Source organism: Pseudorca crassidens, chromosome 11 (assembly GCF_039906515.1).
Source record: "Pseudorca crassidens isolate mPseCra1 chromosome 11, mPseCra1.hap1, whole genome shotgun sequence".
NCBI classification, from domain to species: domain Eukaryota; kingdom Metazoa; phylum Chordata; class Mammalia; order Artiodactyla; family Delphinidae; genus Pseudorca; species Pseudorca crassidens.
In genome coordinates this window covers 97166775-97183947 of record NC_090306.1, presented here as the reverse complement: position 1 = coordinate 97183947, position 17173 = coordinate 97166775, and the positions used below count along the sequence as shown (strand labels likewise).

Sequence of the window (17173 nt, the reverse complement as noted above, 5' to 3'; positions counted from 1 at the left end):
AGGACCGCGCTACCGGGAAGCTTGAGCCCAGCGCCACCCTACGGCCGAAGTAGGATGCGGCCGTAGGGAAGCGAGTGCGCAGGCGCGCTCTTCCACCCTTTCTCCCGTAAAAGAAAGGGAAGGACGACTTCTTTATGTAGTAGCCCCTCTTCATCTTTATTTACAGAACTTTCTTCAGGATCCCTTTCAGGTGGGGCTCCTAAGACCCTGGATTAGGGTACTTTATGAGCACTATGGGGGCGGGAGAGGGCGAATTATTCATTCACTCAATAAATATTCATTGGGTGACTGTGCCTGGCCCTTTGGGGTGAAGCAGCAAGCAAGACAGGCCCTCCAAAAGCTAACATGTTAATTGGGAAGGACAACATTTACATGCGTAAGTCATTTCGAATGCTGCTGCTTACTGGGAAGGGAGTTTATGCATGTGGCAGGCGTGGCAGTGTGGCAGGTAACTGGCGACAAGGAAGGGCTGGAGGGGACAGCTAGTGCACAAGGCACGAGGAAAGGGAGCGGGTGGGTTCAGGAAGCATGGGTGTCACCGAAGGCCGCTGTGGCTGGAACAGAGATGGAGGGGGAGTGAGATGAAGGGGGTAGGGGGCAGGCTCTGACCTCGCTAGCCCCGGGCAGGAGTTGGGCTATTTGTCTGGAGGACAAAGGAAAGTTGTTGACTTCTGAGCAAGCCATTGACATGACCCTGTTGGTAGAAAGATCCCTTTGACTACTGTGTACAAAATTGGTGTTTAGAAGAGGATTGGCGTGGAGACAGAAAGACCAATTAGGAGAATGTTGTACTGGATCCAGGCAACAGTCCCTAGAGTGGTTTGTGTCAGCTGATGGCGGTGAACTTTATTTAGGAGATGAAATCGTCAGGGCTTGACCACGGATTGGTTGTGGGTGATGATGGGAAGAGATGTGTCAAAGATTCTCCCAGATTTCTGGCAAGAACAGCTAGGTCTGAGGAGAGGGAGAATGTTCATTTTCGACATGTTGGGTTTTTCTGGCTGCGCAGCGTGGCTTGTGGGATCTTAGTTGCCCGACCAGGGGTTGAACCCCGGCCCTCGGCAGTGAAAGCGCGGAGTCCTAACCACTGGACCGCCAGGGAATTCCCTGGATATGTTGAGTTTGAGTTGCTTTTGAGACATGCAAGAAAAGAAGTCAGATCATTCCTTAGACAGAGAAGACTAGAGCTCAGAGCAGCGGGTTAGTAAGCAAAGCCAACAGAGAGTAAGCAGCTAGAGAGGCAGGGGGAGCAGAGGTGGCACAGAACCCAAGATGAGGGGGGCATGGGGAGCAACATGACATGCTTCTGAGAGATCCAGTTAGAAGGTAACCGAAGAAAGCCTGTTAGATTTAGCTGTCCGGAGGCCCTTGGCCCAGGCAATTCGGATGGAATGGTAGGACGGAAACCCAGATGCAGTGAGTTGAGGAATGGCTGGGAAATGGAGACACAAAAACCTTGAGAATAGGTGGTTCTTCCCAGTTGGTGGGAGGGAACATGGGTTTGAGAAGAGTTTTTTCTTTTAGGTTGGGAGAAACTTGAGCCTGTTTAAATGCTGAAGTAAAGGCTTAATAGAGAAGAGCTGATATTCAGAAGAGGGAAGAGGGAGGCAGTCTAGGACTGGGACGGTGATTCACCATCTTGCTGTCCTACCAGCACAGCTTCACATGGCCCAAGATGACTGCTTGAGCTCCGGTCATTTAGTCTGAGTTCATCCAGCAGGAAGGAAAGAGAAAGGTAGGAAGATGGCATTTGCTTCCTCCTCCTTTTTTTTTTTTTTTCAAATCAACATTTACTTGCAAGCAATCTCCCTTCCCTTTTAAGGAGACTTCAGAGGTTCCTCATGATGCTTCTCCTTACATCTGAATGGCAGTAACCTAGCCCCATGGCCATATCTCACTGAAAGGGAGGTCAGGAAATGAAGGCTTTGGACTGAGCTACAAAGTGACCAACTACAGTTTCTGTTACCGAAAAAAGATTGGGAAATGGATACCAGGAGCTTACGTGCAGTCTCTGCCATGAACGGGGTTGCTGAGGCCTGGTGGTTTGTCTGTTGAGGAAGAGTCTGGAAAGAATTAAGATTTGGAGTCCAGCCCACTCCGTTCTAATTCCGGCTCCATATCCTGTCGCCTGTGTGACCTTGAACAAGCCACCTGCCCTCTCTGAGCCTCAGTATCCTCCTCTGTAGAATGAGAGTGATAATCTACCTGACAGAATGACTGCAAGGATTCAATGAGATGCCACGGGGAGACCTGACCTGTGGTAGGTGCTGATGTTTATTACATTCAGAGTAAACTTTAATTTTTTAAAAGAGAATAAACACACATTGAGCATCTACTGGATGCCAGGAACTTGTTGGATGTTTTTTCATCATACACTTATTTACTTCTCACCCCAACCTGGTGAGATAGGTATTGTAATCTCCTAATTTATAAAGCAGGAAACTCCAATTCAGCAAGTCAGCCAACATAGAAATGTCAGGATTTTGAACTCAGGTCTGACTCTGCAATGTTGTAATATAGTAAGACATGTATATTTCGTCTTCGTCCCAGTTCCTAGCACAGAGCTTCTGAAAGGGTTTTGAAATTTCCTGACAGAGGTGATAGGAGCATCTTTTGTTTTTCGTAACAAGCAGCTTTCCACTGTACTGGAGTTTACGGTTAATGAGTGACTGGTGTCAGGAGGCCCCTAGATAACTTCAGGTTGGGGGTTCATCGCAGAGGGACCAACCTTGTGATTAGAGGATTGGAACTTTCAGTCCCCCCTCCCCTGCCCCAGGGAGGGGAGAGGGGCTGGAAATTGAGTTAATCACCAGTGGCCAGTGATTTCATCATTCATGCCTATGTAATGGAACCTCCATAAAAACCCTAAACGAAGGGGTTTGGAGAGCTTCTGAGTTGTGAGTGCATGCACTTCCTGGGAGCGTGGTACACCCCAAACTCCATGGGGACAGAAGCTCTGTTCTCTGTGGACCCTACCAGATCTTACCCTATGTACCTCTTCATGTAGCTGTTTGTATCCTTTGTAATAAACCGGCAGAAGTAAGGTGTTTCCCTGAGTTATGTGAGCTGTTATAGCAAATTATGAAAGGTGAGGAGGGGGTGGAGGGAATCCCTGATTTGTAGCCAAATTGTACAGAAATGTGGGTAACCTGAGGAATCTCTACTTGCAACTGAAGAGGGGGACAGTCTTGTGTACTCGGCCCTTAACCTGTGGGGTCTGCACTGACTCCAGGCACTTAGCATTAGAATGAATTAAATTACAGGGCACCCCATTGGTGTCTGCAGAGAGCTGGAGAATTGCTGGCTGGGGGAACCACACACTCGGTGTCAGAAGTGTCCTGCTGGGACTTCCCTGGTGGCACAGTGGTTAAGAATACGCCTGCCAGGGCTTCCCTGGTGGCGCAGTGGTTGAGAGTCTGCCTGCCGATGCAGGGGACATGGGTTCGTGCCCCGGTCTGGGAAGATCCCACATGCCGCGAAGCGGCTGGGCCCGTGAGCCATGGCCGCTGAGCCTGCGCGTCTGGAGCCTGTGCTCCGCAACGGGAGAGGCCACAGCAGTGAGAGGCCCGCGTAACGCAAAAAAAAAAAAAAAAAAAAGAATCCGCGAAGATCCCACATGCCGTGGAGCAACTAAGCCCGTGTGCCACAGCTACTGAGCCTGCGCTCTAGAGCCCGCAAGCCACAACTACTGAGCCCGCGTGCCACAACTACTGAAGCCTGTGCGCCTAGAACCCGTGCTCCGCAACAAGAGAAGCCACCGCAATGAGAAGCCTGTGCACCGCAACAAAGAGTAGCGCCTGCTCGCCACAACTAGAGAAAGCCTGTGCGCAGCAATGAAGACCCAACGCAGCCAAAAACAAATAAAACAAAATTAAAAAAAAAAAAAAGTGTCCTGCTGTTGTGGGTAAAAACACATTAGTAGGAGACACCAAGGCCTTTCCTGGCAACCAGTGAAGTAAGCAGACCCGCCAAGGCCCTTCCCAGCTAAGCCTCGGCATAACTTCTTCAAGTTTCTCAGACAACCACGTGTTTCCTGCCTCCGTCTTTGTCCCTGTGGTTCCCACACTTGCCTGCCCGGTGAACTTCTGCTCCATCTTCAAGACCCTTAGCGAATGAAAGCCCTTGACATTTTTCTTGATCCTGTAGGGGAGGAAAAATTTCCCTCTGCCCTTCTAGGTTCTCTTTGGCTGGTCTAATATAATTAAATTGGCATAAGACAGATCAACAGGAGAAAAACAATCAAATTTAATTTCGAACGTCCAGGAGCCCCAAACATATGAAGCTCAAAGAAGTGACTAAAGCAGGCAGCTTTTATACCTTGTAGGCAAAGAAACAATTACTTGTGAAGATTTGACAACACGGAAGCCTTTTTCCTTGGGGTAGCAAATTAATGAAGAAGTAACAAAGTTTGTTTATACAGCCTTCTTGGCCTTGAGACCTTGAATTCGCTATCTCTGGCAATAAGGATGCCTCCTCTCCTCCTGGTAGAGGGTATCTTCACATGGGAGATTTATTTCCTGCTTTTTCAGGGGGACAAAGGAGGGTAAGCATGTTCTCGCACTGGCTGTTTCCCAAAACTTTAATTCAAAATAATCAATATGCCAGAGTGGCATGTTTGGAGGTGGCCTGCCCTGAACCTCATCAATTCCCTCACCAAGAATCACTCCCTCAGTCATTTTTTGATCATTTAAAACCACAGGGCTTCCCTGGTGGCGCAGTGGTTGAGAGTCCACCTGCCGATGCAGGGGACACGGGTTCGTGCCCCGGTCCGGGAAGATCCCACATGCCGTGGAGCGGCTGGGCCCGTGAGCCATGGCTGCTGAGACTGCGCGTCCGGAGCCTGTGCTCCGTGGCGGGAGAGGCCACGGCAATGAGAGGTCCATGTACCGCAAAAAAAAAAAACAAAAAAAAAAACACAGTTATTGTTTGGAGTGACCTTTCCGAGGACAGGAACTATGGCATTTCAGCTCTGGGTCTCCTCGTAGGCCCTGGGGAAGCTTCTCAGTGACCGTGTGTGGCATCAAATTGATTGAAGAGTCAGAGATGAATGGATACATTGGTAGATGAGGCAAGTGGGGGACAGGCAGTCCCAAGGTCCCCAAGTGACTTACAGGGGAGCTGGGACTAGACTTGGGGCTTCTAGATAACCCCCCAATGTCTCTTTCCACCCCTGACCCCCTAACCAATGCACCATGATGGGTCCTTTTTCCAAAATGCCTCGAGTCTGATCTTCCAGGGAGCAAAAGGACGCTGGGCTCAGCATGACATTTGGGAGAACAAGCATTAACTCAGCGCCTCCTGTTTGCAGGACACTGAGCTCCCAAGGGGTAGGGGTGGATCCAAGGAAGTCCGCTGGGGACAGGCCCCCTTTTCTGGGGTCACCGTGCCTGGGAACCAAGCTGTAAAGTGGATCCTGTTTTCCCCAGGACAACCCTGTGGGTCAGAGTTTGCCAGCAGTCCAAGTCATGCTTCTGCCAAGGAACAAAGATGTCACAACTGCTGACCTTGATAACTGTTTAAACGGCCAGAGCAAGCTCCAGGTGCCCAGGTGGGCAAGCCACCTGGCAGGGACAAGGGCCCCGATGCGCGGTGAAGCACACACATGGCCCGGGACATCAGGTAACTCCATGCCACCACACCGTGGCCTTTCCAAACCCCCAACAGCAGAAGAACAAACAGCCATGCAGAACAAACAGCCATGCAGCTCGGTGGCCACCTTCTGGGAGCTGAGAAGGGCTGTGCCTGGGGGTTGGATCCGCCCTTTGTCATGAGATCTTCAGCAAGGCTTTCCCTGGCTCCAGCAAGCTCCCCATGGAGCCAGCAGGTGCCATCAGTCCTTTGTTCAGCCTCACACACAGCCCTGCAGCGAATCTGGCTTGCAGGTAACAGCTTGGAAAGGTGCTGTTAAAGACGCTGAAAATACTTGGAAGAGAGAATAGCAGATTCGCCCACATCCCACCACCCTCATCCCCACCTTCCTTTCTGCCTTCTCCATTCTGGCTGGGAACCCAAGCAGATATTTTGGCCCGGTTGCCAAAAGAGAATGCAGAGACCACCTTGGGCTGGGCTCTCTGCCTCTCTGGGCTTTTCTTGGTCACAAGCATTTTGCCATGGGGCTGTGTGGTCTTCATACTGACCATCTGAAAGGATGCATCAGAGTCCTCTGAGCACCCCCTCATTTTCAAACGTTAGCTGATAAGCGTGTTTCCAGCTGGAGGCTATTATAAACAGCTTGGCAGCAGTCATTCATATGATTGAAAACCATTCATTCAATTTCTTAGAGAAGCACTGTGAAATACATGGCGGGGGGAGGGAATGATTTGCTTTACAATTTTAGCAAAGGGGAAAAAAGGAAACAAGGGGAGAGAGATAGAACCAGTGGGACAAAATCAGTATAATCTGGGGTGATGCGTGAATGGGATTTTATGGTGCTGTTCTCTCCCTTTTTTGTGTATGTTTGAAATTTTTCATAAAAAATTAAAAATAGAAATGTAAACACAGTTCCTGCCCTGAAGGAACTCACAGTCCTGCAAGGAAACAGACAAGGAACCAGACCCTGGCAGAGCAGTGTGACAGGGCTAGCATGGGGCTAGGGGACCCAGAAGAGGGCCACCTCCTCTGACTTAGGAAATCAGGGAAGGCTTCCCAGAGGAAGTGACATCTTAGCTGAGACCTGAAGGATACATAGGAGGTGGTCAAATGATATGGAAGGGAAGGGTGTTCCAGGCAGAGGTACCTGCAAGAGCATACAACTGGTAGAGAAAGAAAGGTGGCAGCTAACGCCTGAAGCGATGGTCTGTCTGGCTTCAGTGTTGGTGAGGCTGAGCCAAAGCTGGAGCAGAGGCAGGGGCAGGACCAGCGGTGCTTCGTGATCCGTAAGTGTCTGGGGGCCTCCAGGTGCCTGGCAGCTGGGGAAGGATGTGATCAGATCTGGATTTGAGGCTGATCGTTCTGATCTCTGTGATTCCTGGGCGCGGGGTGGATTGTGGGTGGTGGAGAAAGCCCCAGGCATCCTCACGTTCACAGCTTTACTTTCCCCTGAATTACTCCTTTAAGATCATTTCCAGAATGCTCACCATCACGTCGTGCTCTCAATTTCTCTGTGCACTACTGCTATCTTCACTTTGGTTTACCTCTTCAAAGATGCTGTGACCTCTTTGAAAGCCGGGACTAGGTTTTAGTCATCTCTGCAACCGCAGTGTTTCGCACATAGCAGACACTAAATAAATGCTTTGTGAATGAATGAACTTTTATTGAGCACGTACCAAGTGCCAAGCACTTTTCTCAGTGCTTTACACATATTACTTCGTATGCAGGGTTGTCATAACCACTCGCGTGGAATGTGTTACTATTAGCCCTGTCTGGGATATGCCATCAGACCATGATGAAGGTCTGAAGGTCTGACTCCTGGGGGTGGCAGGGGGGCGGGGGGTTGAGTAAGAAGGGTCTCAGATGGTAGGTAGTGCAGTCATAGGAAAGTGTCAGTCAGGTGACCTGGAGAGTCCTGGTTAAAGGCGTACTGTGTCTCGTGGGGACCAGCCCGAGTTAGCTCCCCTCTGCTCAGTCACTAGTTAGGAGCAGTCCATTCCTGCAACCTCGGCAGGAACATGAGGGTGGATCTGGAAAGGCAGCAGCTGGAGCCGTCTGTCAGTGATACGCACAATCCCTATTTTACAGTCATGAAAAATGAAGCCCGGAGAAGTTAGGTCACTTGCCCAAGGTCACACAGCTAGGAAGCAGTGGAGCTCCTTTGCTTCAAGGGCTGTCTTTGTGACCCCCTACTTCATGACAGTGTTGTTATGGGTTGAATCGTGTCCCCCCAGATTCATGAAGTCCTAATCTCCAGTACCTCAGAATGTGACCTTATTTGAAAATAGGTCGTTGCAGCTGTAATATGTTTTGTTTTGTTTTGTTTTGGCCGTGCTGCCTGGCATGTGGGATCTTAGTTCCCCAATCAGGGATCGAACCCACGCCCCCTGCAGTGGAAGCACGAAGTTGTAACCACTGGACCGCCAGGGAAGTCCCAGATGTAATATGTTAATATGTGGTCATACTGGAGTCAGGTGGGCCTCTAATCCGATATGACGGTGTGAATTCCTCTCTAAAGTGGAGCCGTAATACCCACTTCACAGTGTTGTCGTGGGTTCACAACACGCGGGGGAATGTATGCAAAGATGTCCAAACTGGTGCTCTTATTACGGAGAGGGAGACTGAGGCCCGGGGAGTTGAAGTGACAGCTAGAATGTGGCAGAGCCAGGATGTGAACGCAGGCCCCTTGGAGCCCCGGGTGGATCTGACTTCCTCTGGTCCCTGCCAACCCCTGGAAATAGCCCAGCGTGACAAGAGGAAGCCGACTCCGGCAGGAATGTGCCCCGGCCCCCAGCCAGCAGCATGACCGAGGCTGGGATCCTTCCCCAGCTTGGTTCCAGCTCCTGACCATGGCCGGGTGCTCGCGGACAGCACCATGTCCTGTGGCTCCTGTCCCTGCCTCCTGTGGCTCAACCCTCTGGAGGATATCTGTGCAGGGGACTCCTCTGGCCAGCCACCCCCAGGGCCCAGTCGTGACCTCCCTCCTGCATCTGCCCCTCAGCTCTGTCTGTGGAGACTCCTGGCTTCCGAGCCATCAAGGGAAGCAGGTCCTCCTTGAGTCCAGCCCGGTGCCACCAGGCTGCCCATCTGCCAGGCAGGCTGTTCCCCCACCTGGCAGCTCCTGGAGACAAGGCCTCTCCTTTCCGGTGCTCCAGACCCCTCCCTGAGCACCCCAGACCCCCAGTGCCCACCCCAGGCTTCAGGAGCCCAAAGGAAGGGGAGTTTGCTGGAAGACGGTCAGAACTGACAAAGAAAAGGGCAAAAGGTGTCTTTCCTGAGCATCCAGAGGGCTATGGAAAAAGCAGGACCGGTGTTTGAGTCTCAGCTAGAACACTGCTAGCTGCGTGGCCCTCCATCCAGCCACTCATTCAACAAATACCTACCTAGCACCTACCGTGCATCAGACCCTTAGAGAGGGCGGTATATGCACGACTCTGGACTCAGACAGACCTGGTTCAAGTCCCAGCTCAGCCCTTTACTGTGTGACCTCAGATGAGTTGCTTAACCTCTCTGAGCTTTCTTTGTCTCATCAGTTAAATGGAAGGAATTTTACCATCCTCTTTTCAGGATTGCTGGGAAGATAGAATAGACATCGGTGAGGAGTTTTGCATGCACCCGGCACCCAATGAGTTCTCCATAAATGGCCTTGTTGCTGCTATAGAAGGTGCTGGAGGTTGAAAGGTAAGTAACATGGAGCCCCTGCCCTTGAGAAGCAAATGGAGAGAGAGAGATGAACCTGAATCAGTGATTAGTAAAAACACACCCTGGGTTTGGCGTAGAAGGACAGACATGCTGGATGGGGTGGGGGCGGGGAGGAATAAAGAGGATGGAGAATCCAAAAGGCTTCCCGGAGGAGGTGCCCAACCTTAGGGAATTCAGCTAACTTCTCTAAACATCTCATCAATTGTTTATTTTCTTTAATGAGTAGTTCTTAGGCAAAACTGTAGTCACCAAAAGCAGGTCAGTAGGTACCAGGGGTGCAGGGAAGCAGTTGGATAGCACTGTACATATTATTTTATAACCTGTTTTTTCCACTGAATATAATTTTAATGTTTTATTTCATTATTCTTCTACAATAAAGTTCTTATTTCCCTCATGGTATTCCATTGTAAAGATACAACCAGGATTAATTAACCAGTTTCCCTTGCATGATGTCTTGGTTGTTTCCTGCTCCTCAGGATTCAACTCCAGGTTGCATGGTGTATCCCTGTAGACCAAGATTTCTTAACCTTCTCTGTGCAAGAGAGCCCCTGGCCACCAGGAGAAGCCTGTCACCCCCCAAAAATAATATTTTAAAACGCATAAAATAATATACCAAAGTTTGCAAAGGAAACCAATTATCCTGAAACACATTTATCAAAATATGTTTTAAAATTGGGCTACAGCGGTCCAAAGAAGGTGTGAGACCCATGGAACAGAGCAGCCCACGGGTCTTCAGGCTGGCTGTGGCCTGAAGCACCCAGCCCCACCCAGCCCCGCCCAGCCGCGATCAGCTGAACCCCGCAACACCCACAGAAGTGTGAGTTTATTTTAAACCACTGAGTTTTGGGACTTCCCTGGTGGAGCAGTGGCTAAGACTCCGCACTCCCAAGGCAGGGGGCCCGGGTTCGATCCCTTGTCAGGGAACTAGGTCCCGCATGCATGCTGCAACTAAAAGTTCGCATGCCACAACTAAGGAGCCCACGTGCTGCAACTAAGGAGCCCTGGAGCCTCAACTAAGCAGCCCGCCTGCCGCAACTAAGACCCGGCACAACCAAATAAATAAATAGAAATAAATATTAAAAATAAATAAATAAACGACTGAGTTTTGGAATAGTCTGTTACACAGCAAAGGCTAACTGATAACAGTGGGGGAGGATAGTCTTCCTACAGAAAGCATCACCTAAGCTTATGATTAAACCTGGAGCAGAAATGGCAAATAAGCATGTGAAAAGATGCTCCACATGTCTTTGGGGAACTGCAAATTAAACAACAATGAGTTACCACTACATACTTATTAGAATGTCTAAAATCCAAAACACTGACACCACCAAATGCTCGCAAGGACGTAGAACAAGAGGAATTTTCCTTCATTGCTGGTGGGAATGCAAAACGGCACAGACACTTTGGAAGACAGTTTGGTGGTTTCTTACAGAGTTAAACATAGTTTCACAATATGATCCAGTAATTGCGCACCTTAGTATTTATCTAAATGAGTTGAAAATTACATCCACACAAAAACCTGCACATGGATATTTATAGAAGCTTTATTCATGATTGCCAAAACTGAAGCAACCAAGATATCCTTCAGTAGATGAATGGATAAAGAACTGTGGGAATCCAGACAAGGAAATATTATCAGAGATAAAAAGAAATGAGCTATTGGGACTTCCCTGGCGTTCCAGTGGTTAGGACTCTGCACTTTTCACTGCTGTGGCCGGGGGTTCAATCCCCAGTCAAGGAATTAAGATCCTGCAAGCCACACAGCACGGCCAAAAAAAAAAAAAAGAGCTATTAAGCTTCATGAAAAGACGTGGGGTAACCTTAACTGCATATTGTTAAGTAACGAAGCCAGTCTGAAAAGGCCACGTACTGTATGATACCAGCTATATGACATTCTGGAAAAGGCAGAACTAGACACAGTAAAAAATCAGTGGTTCCAGGGGTTCAGGAAGAGAGAGGAAGGGAGGAATAGGTGAAGCACAGGGCATTTCTAGGGCAATGCAAATATTCTATATGGTACTGTAATGGTGGATACGTGACATTATGCATTTGTCAAAACCCATAGAATGTGCAACATAAAGAGTGAACCCTGATGTAAACTGTGGACTTTAGTTAAGCATAATGTATCATTCATATATACAATGAAATACTACTCAGCCATAAAAAAGATTGAAATAATGCCATTTGCAGCAACATGGATGGGCCTAGAGATTAGCATACTAAGTGAAGTAAGTCAGGAAGAGAAAGATAAATACCATTTTGTATCACTTATATGTGGAATCTAAAATATAACACAAATGAACTTATCTATGAAACAGAAACAGACACACAGACATAGAGAACAGACTTGTGGTTGCCAAGGGAGAAGGGGGATGGGGGAGGGAGGGATTGGGAGTTTGGGGTTAGCAGATGAAAACTATTATATATAGAATGGGTAAACAACAAGGTCCTACTGTACAGAGCAGGGAACTATATTCGATATCCTGTGATAAACCATAATGGAAAAGAATATAAAAAAGAATATATATATGTATAACTGAATCACTTTGCTGTACAGTAGAAATTAACACAACTGTACTTCAACAAAACAAATTTTTTCAAAGTAGTAATAATAATGCATCATTATTGGTTTAACAATGGTGACAAATGTATCAGTAATGCAGGACATTAATAATAGGGTAAACTCTGGGGGCAGTGAGATGAGAAGTATGTGGGAACTTTCTGTATTTCCTGCTCAATTTTTTTTTTTTTTTTTTCTTTTTTTTCCCCGGTACGCGGGCCTCTCACTGTTGTGGCCTCTCCCGTTGCGGAGCACAGGCTCCGGACGTGCAGGCTCAACGGCCATGGCTCACGGGCCCAGCCGCTCCGCGGCATGTGAGATCTTCCCAGACCGGGGCACGAACCCGTGTCCCCTGCATCGGCAGGCGGACTCTCAACCACTGCGCCACCAAGGAAGCCCAATTTTTGTTAACACTTTTTAAAATTTTTATTTATTTATTTTTGGCTGCGTTGGGAATTCGTTGCTGCACACGGGCTTTCTCTAGTTGTGGCGAGCGGGGTCTACTCTTTGTTGAGGCGCGCGGGCTCAGTAGTTGTGGCTCACAGGCTCTAGAGCACACGCTTGGTAGTTACGGCTAATGGGCTTAGTTGCTCCGTGGCATGTGGGATCTTCCCGGACCAGGGCTCGTACCCGTGTCCCCTGCATCGGCAGGCGGATTCTTAACCACTGCACCACCAGGGAAGTCCCTTCCTGCTCAATTTTAATTTTTTTTTTTTTTTTTTTTTTTTTTTTTGGCCACGCAGCGTGGCTTGTGGGATCTTAGTTCCCCAACCTGGGATTGAACCCGGGCCCTTGGCAGCGAAAGCGCCAAGTCCTAACCACTGGGTCACCAGGGAATTCCCTCCTGCTCAATTTTATTTTCTGTCGGTTTTACTGAGATATTACTGACGCACAGCACTGTATAAGTTTAAAGTGTACAACATAGTGATTTGACTAACATACATCATGAAATGATGACCCCAGTAAGTTTAGTGAATATCCATCGTCTCATATAGATACAAAATTTAAAAAAATAGAAAAAAGTTGTTTTCCTTGTGATGAGAACTCTTAGGATTTACTTCCTTCAAAACTTTTCATATGTAACATACAGCAGCATTCATTATATTTATCAGGTTGTGCATTACATCCCTAGTACTTATTTATCTTATAACTGGAAGTTTGTACTTTTGACCACCTTCATCCAATTCCCCCTTTCCCCACCCCCCACCCCTGCCACAAATCTGATCTCTTTTTCTATGAGTTTGTTCAGTTGTTTTTGAAATATAATGACCTACAATATTATGTTAGTTCTTGGTGCACAGCAGAGTGATTCGATATTTCTGTACATTTCAAAATGATCACCACTCAACTTTTACGTAAACCTGAACCTGCTCTAAAAAATAGTCTTATGAAACAAAAGAAAATGGGTTGTACTTATGGCTGTGCTTCTTATGAATGCATTTAATAGCAAGATCCCATAGCGGGGCTAATAATGATGGAACTCTGAAATGGTGATGAGTGGCCGACGCTCTGATTTCTGCAACGCTGTGATTTCTGTTGACAGCAAAGCCACAGGTATGGCTAATTCTACTGTGGTTTGCTGCCTATATTTGTAAGTGAAGGAAGTGCTAAATTTCATCGAGACGTTCCTGGAAATAAAGGTGTCGTGTCTTTGTTCCCCATCCAGGTTCACAGATCCCTGCTGTACAGTTACCTTTCTTTGACCTTCTGATAAACTCCCGGAAATGGTTTTGTCGGGTCAGAAGATGCACATTTTTAAAAGGTTTTGCTGCAATTGGAAAATTGTCTTCCAGTTTGCAGGTGCAGTTTCCAGTCACCCAGCATATAAAAGGGCTTGTTCTCCTGCCTCCAACCTGCAGCCAGGGGTCCTGGGATTCTGCATCCCCTGGGCCACTCTGCTCTCTAATACTGAAGTGAAAATCACCTAAGCGTCAGCCCGGGAGACCACGCCTTCCAAGGCTCACTTTGCCAGTGACTTCCAAGCCATGCTTTCTGTTTCCTGCTCTGACCTGGTTGCCACTCGTCACCTCGGCCACCTCCCTTCCTCTGGACCACTGCCCTTCTCCCCAGAAATGGGTAACCTCCTGCCATCTGGTGACATCTCCAGGCTTCAGCTCTCAGGATGGCTTCTCTGGGCTCAGCACCCCCCCCTGAATTCCCTAAAACACAGCTACCACCAACCTGACAAAACCTGGCTGCAGGTTTGGGGAGAACAAAAGACAGATGTAAATCAGAGATCAGGGACTTCCCTGGTGGTCCAGTGGTTAAGACTCCGTGCTCCCAATGCAGGGGGGCCTGGGTTCGATCCCTGGTCAGGGAACTAGATCCCACATGCCGTAACTAAGAGTCCACAGGCCGCAACTAAAGACCCAGCACAGCCAAATAAATAAATAAATATTTAAAAATTAAAAATAAACCGGAAGTCCACAGTCTGGGATTCTTCACGGGGGCCACATGCCTGCTTTCTTCTTAGCCCCCACTGGCCTCTGTGCAGGGGCTCAGTGCCCTTGACTGGGTCCCTATTGCCCAGCATGTAGACCTCCCCATCCCCCCACCCCAGGGGAGAAGAAATCCTGGCCTCCCGTCTAAAGCTTGCTTCACCTCCTTCTCCTACACCCTCCTGCACAGAGCAGTCCAAAATCGAGATTAAGGGGGGAGAAAAAGTTCTTTAACTAGCTGACCCAGTTTATATAACTGAATAGAATACTTAACATCTTAGTCTAAAGCAGCTGTCTTTGGGCGTCCCCAAGAACAGCAGGAAGCTCTTACTTCACAGCTGCCTGACCAAGAGGGCTCAAGAAAGTGGTCTTTCCAAGACAATCCAGAACAAAGGGACGATCGTCTCTGTAAACAGATCCCCTCTGCTGCCCTAGAATGCAAAAGACGTTTATAACCTTTACGGTTGTCACAGTTTCTCTCATCGGCAGTTTTATGATGCATTCTCCCATGGCGCCCCATGACGCTCTCGTTTTATTAAAATGAATGTTTGATAATTTAGTAAAATTTATTTTTTTAATTAATTAATTTATTTTGGCTGCATTGGGTCTTCATTGCTGCGCACGGGCTTTCTCTAGTTGCAGCGAGCAGGGGCTACTCTTTGTTGCAGTGCATGGGCTTCTCATTGCAGTGGCTTCTCTTGTTGCAGAGCACGGGCTTTAGGTGCATGGGCTTGAGCAGTTGTGGCTCGCGGGCTTTAGAGTGCAGGCTCAGTAGTTGTGGCACACGGGCTTAGTTGCTCCGTGGCATGTGGGATCTTCCCAGACCAGGGCTCGAACCCGTGTCCCCTACATTGGCAGGTGGATTCTTAACTACTGCACCACCAGGGAAGTCCCTAATTTGGTAAATTTTAAATGGTACTTCAATTTGATTTAATTTATATTTCGCTGGTTACTAGAAAAATTGAACTCTGGCCCATTTAAATTTCTTCCTATGTGAATTGTCTGTTTAGATTAGGAACCTATATTTCTCTCTGGTAACATGTAGGAAGTATTTTTCCCAGTTTTCCATTGTCTTTTTAACTTAATTTGTTGACCTAAAGCGTTTACACTTTTACGTAGTCAAGTCTCTTAGTACTTTCCTTTCTGGTGGCCGCCTTCTGTGTTATGCTGAGAAAGACCTCCCCTACCCCAAATTCACATAAATAATCACTTAAATGGTTGTGTTTACTCCATTTGGAGTTTTAATGCAGTGTAAGGGGTCCAACTTGATTGTTTCCAAGTATATAGCCAATTTCACATTAAAGTCTTCTATTGAATAGTCTCTTCTTTCCCCCACGGCTTTGAAATGCTACCTTTATTAGTTTTGGAAATCCTATACACCAGTTCCTTTGTTTTTAAAATCCCTACTACCTCCCAGCGATGTGATGATGATTAAATGAAGTAGCATCTTCAGAGCCTTTAGCACGAGAACATAGAATCTGCTCCAAACATGTTGGTTCTCGTCCCTTCTCCTTCTCTTTCCCAGTCCCATTTCCCTCTTCTCATGCCACATGCATCTACCATTTGACCTTGGGATTCTGGGAACAGTCCCAGATTCACAGAAGGTGTTTACTAAGGCCTTTGCCATTTGGGCCCCCCAAACTGCTTTTTCACCTGTTAATCATCTCAGCCAGGGTGACCTTGCTCGTGAGAACTGGATGAGTGAGCCCCCGGTGAGGAAGGTGGTAATTACACAGTGCTGGGGAGGTGGGAAGGGGTGGTCAGGGAAGAGTTCACAGTGGAAGTGACCTCGGAGCTGGGTCTAGGAGGGGAGAGGAATTGGGCAGGCAGAGAAGGGAGAAGGCATTTCAGGCCAAGGGAACAGCACGACCAAGGGGTGGGTTGTGGGGTGGTGGGCAATGGCTGAAGTTGAATGTGGCAGGATGCTGGGGATGGCAAGTCAGGGAGGGTGCACGGGAAAGAGTAGGGCTTCATTTAGGTGGGAGAGTCACGTGATCATACTTGTGTTTTTGGAAGATCACCCCAGGCCAGGCAGCAGGCAGGGAGACCAGGACTAAGAGGCTGCTAAGAAAACCCAAATAAAAGTCCAGGGGTGGTGGCCTGGACTAGAATGGTGGCCATGAGGAGGAAAGGAAATGGGCAGTTTTCCAAAATATCCAAATAGGTAAAATAGAAAGAATGGCCTTAGATTGGCAGAGAGGGGAGCTGAGGATGCCTCCCGGGTGCCTGGCTCGGGCAGCTGGGCCAATGGTGGAGGGTTTTCTGAGAGAGGAGGAGCAGGTTGGGGCCCGGGTTGGGAGGACTTGGGGATGGATGGGGAGAGGCAGGGGTGGAGAAGACACAGAAAAATTCAAAATATGCAAACTCAGTGTATTACTGTATGCATTCCTGGCATCTGTTGTGAAAGGGCAGAACCAAGGAAGTGGCAGAAGGATGGTGGGAAGTGGATGGTTTAAAAAATACTTAGGGGGCTTCCCTGGTGGTGCAGTGGTTGAGAGTCCGCCTGCCGATGCAGGGTACATGGGTTTGTGCCCCGGTCCAGGAAGATCCCACATGCCACGGAGCGACTGGGCCCGTGAGCCATGGCCGCTGAGCCTGTGCGTCCGGAGCCTGTGCTCCGCAACGGAAGAGGCCACAACAGTGAGAGGCCCGCGTACCGCAAAAAAAAAAAAAAATTTAGGAAGTTGAGTCAATAAGATCCGGGGGTGGATTTCTGCAGAGAGGGATAAATCTCGGATAAGACCCCCGGCGGGAACTGGAGACTGATGGCATCTTTTTCTGAGATGGTGAACACAGAGAAAAGTGGAGGTTTGGTGGGAAGATCAATTCAGTAGCTCAACAATTCCCAATTAAGCACCTAACTGCTCTATGCCAGGTACCTTTT

The 17173-nt window shown here is 48.3% G+C and overlaps 1 long non-coding RNA gene across 1 annotated transcript; it reads left to right on the top strand.

Moving 5' to 3' along the window:
- The first annotated feature begins 36 nt into the window (after positions 1-36).
- Positions 37-16759, top strand: LOC137202495 (uncharacterized). The gene is made up of 3 exons (XR_010932635.1): positions 37-190; positions 9157-9270; positions 13518-16759. It is a non-coding gene; the product is annotated as an uncharacterized lncRNA (long non-coding RNA).
- Positions 16760-17173: the final 414 nt, after the last annotated feature.